Genomic DNA, 3,529 nt, shown 5'->3' with positions numbered 1-3,529 from the left:
GAGCAATCGAGTTCACAACCTAGTGTTGACGCATTCTGACCGAGTCTTTTAACTTAAGATAACGATCAACATATCAAGGCCTCGTGCTCCGGCTGAGACGCCAGGCGTGAGTTGCCTTATCAGCAGTATTATAAAGCGAAATATATCTTATCCGCCACTTGAACGTAATTTTAACCTACTCGTTTCGTTTCATTGATTGGAAAAAAGGTTTCGAGATTATATTCTCATAAAAAATATTTAATATCAATTTTTTTATATGTGTTTCGCAAAATTTATAGAAGTCTACAGAAAAAATGAAGAGTGGGAGGGGGGGGGGGGTTCTAAAAACAGTAAGAAAAAATATTTAGACTTAATCAGAGCGAATGCTTAGAAATTTCAGAATGATTAACTGAATTCGTTTTTCTTCTGCTGTGAGGCCAAACTCCAGCTAAATGGAAGAGGGATTTCTTCATCTAATCTATCGCTTTTTATTCTGAGAACTGAAACAAAATATGCTCTGAAATTTCATTTTGCCTACAATTATTACAAAAGTGGCAAAGGAGTGATTTGGAACTTGTAAAATTCAACCATCTTTGGATACACTTTTGCACGAAAATATAATAATTTCGAAGATATTTAAGATCGGTAGATTATTTTAATATTTCCCAATTAACTCTGACTTTTGATTGTATATTTTTTTAAGCAATGAATAAGAGCCTTAGGTGAAACTAGACACTTAATAAGCAACTAAATCACTATTTCATATTCCTTTTTTGGTCCAAGGCTCAAAATAAATTAATTGGAAATATTATTAAGAATAGCTTTCAAAGATTCAAGGATTTTGAAACCAAAAGTATTAGTAATTCAGCTTTAAACATTTATAACAACTTTGTCACCTGGAGAGGAACAAACTGGACTTCTGTGATCGAATAAAAGAAAGAATCGGTCAATGTTTGGTCAATGTTTTTGGTGAAAGTGTTATCAAAATTTTAAAAAAAAAAGTCTTTTTAATAATATCAATAGTCGTGCCAATTTTTGCATTTATTTATCTGTTTAATTTCCAACATTAGATTACATTGTTGCCCTGATATTCAAAGAATTTTCATTATTTCTACAAATATTTAATCACGTGAATTTTCCTTTTGTTCGTGGGTAATCAAATAAAAGGGATCTGATCTGTCTTTTTTTCCATTTATTATACGTAAAGCAACTACTGACGAAGACATCTAAAGCAGGGGTACAACATGAACATAACGTACACATACATCACATAAACACACACAGCTACAGGAGACACATCTTTTCTAGCGTGGTAAAACAAAAGAGTACTCTGGCGGAAAAAAAGTTGTTGCCAGATCAAGATTAAAGTTCTTGCGCTGGCTCTGCAACATCTTTATTGCTGAAAACTGAAGAAGAAGGATTATGTTAATATATGTACAATTTAAAAGACTAATTAAAAAAAGTGAAGTTACTATATCCCGAAATTCAGAAGATAGTTGAACCGGATAATATTAGACAATTTTAGCGGAATCATGGACATGAAGTGATATTTAAATTATCTTTGAATTTTATCTGAAATCAAATATAACCAATATTATCAGGAAATCCGCTGGTTGCCCAAGGCGACTAGTAAAAAAACAAACAAACCTACATTTGTTTATTAAAAATTACTAATGATTTATTTTTAAAAAATTCTTAGATGACTTTTTTACTGTCTAGTACCTCCCTCTGGAGGCCTCTTCGAAATTGATGGATGGGAAGCATCCGGCATGGTGGTTGGTTCTCGCCACTCTTGTGCGTGCATACATTGTGTGGAGTAAGCTACTCCCTCCAAATAATGAGAGAGGTTGTACCGTGACGGTGATGGACTTTAGGACCCATTCTCAGTTCCTGTTGTGGCGTCCGATCTTTCAGTTTTATCCACGTGCCTTTGGGTTGTTAGGAACAGCTGTCTATCATTTTTATTTTAATATTTCTATGTAAGCTTAAGAGTTTTCAAGAAGTTGATTTCCAAGTAATTGCTTGTATTATCGCTTATTGATTAATCGTTTTTATTTTGTGATAAATCCTAATACCATAGAAGTAACGTATATTTAAACAAGAAATACGAGTCATCTGCTTGTCAATGCAAAAGTAAACTATTCTTCAATTGATTATAAAAAAAAATATTTTGAAGAATGCGTTAAGAATCACGTGAAATAGAATCGATATTTCCCCCGAGCAATAAATATCATACATGCCGAATTCGTAGAATCAAAAAGTTTTTTCCTTTGATATGTTTGAACAAAATGTAGTAAATATTTCCCAACAATACTGATTTGAGAAAAAAAATTATACTCTTTTTTTTAACACTGCATATCTAAATGTCACTGATGTACCAAATAAATTATTGTATTCGAATTTAAAAAAAATGGCAATGAAGAACTAAGCTCTAAATGCTTCTTCGCTTATTCTTAGTTATAGTGGTCAGGGCAGAACAAAGAAGCAGAAAACAATGACAGGCACTTTGCCATGCACGTTGAATGCATTCAGGCTCAATTGATACTTTTATTAATCTATTATGTTGCAACTATTTAAAAAATTATTACATGTTTTTTTAGTTATTGTGCTTATTTAGAAGTTATTGCTATTCCATCAAGTGAAAACATTAAATGCATTTAATATGCAAACAGGATAGTAAGGATAAAATTAAAAATAATTTTTTTTAAAGTTAATATAACCAAATACAATTACACGATATTCAAATCTAAGTTTGAATAAATAATTACTTAGAATTATGCAGTTTTTTCTTTTTCTTCTCTCTCTCTCTTCCTTCTTTCATATTATACTTTCCTCAGACAACAACTTAAAAATCTTAAATGCCACAACTAAAAGTATTTTATTGATGCCACTGGAGTGCAGAGCCCATACGCCCTTTTTTTAATCGCATGTTCTGAGGGGCATTTTTATATCGAAATATATCAGGAAGTCTCAAAAGAGAGCTAACTGTGATTTGCCAATTTTAACCTTTATTCCCCCTGTTTTCATGAACTAATAATAAGATATATAACCACACCATTAATAATTATTTCTTCGTATGGTGTTAATCTATTTATTCTTCAATTATCTTGTATATCGTGTTACTACTCGGCCCTACTGTATCACAGGTATATTGTGCCACTTGTTGGTAATGAGAATAGAAAATCCGATGAGGGATACATTAAGTTTGCCTTTCAACAATTTTTTAAAAAAAGATGAACACATTTTTACTATTTTAAAAACAGATTTTGATATTTTACGCTCTCGTAACGGTCGAAGAAAGTAAAACAATCATCTGAAGTAATGAAATTTTTAATCTGAATTCTTTTTATCTTCTGAGCTGAAATCAATAATAGCAAAAAGGAATCTCATTCCTCTTTTTCATAGCTCGAAATTTTTCACACTACGAAGCCTGGAACTTCATCAGTGGTCTATCACTTGATGATTTTTGTTTTGCCGCGACTGTTTATGAACTACTGATTAAAAATGCTGTTTTCGAAGATGACAATAGGTTTTTTTTTTTTAAAAAAAT

The sequence above is a fragment of the Argiope bruennichi genome, chromosome 5, assembly GCF_947563725.1.
Source record: "Argiope bruennichi chromosome 5, qqArgBrue1.1, whole genome shotgun sequence".
NCBI classification, from domain to species: Eukaryota; Metazoa; Arthropoda; class Arachnida; order Araneae; family Araneidae; genus Argiope; species Argiope bruennichi.
Note: the sequence above shows the minus strand (reverse complement) of the source record.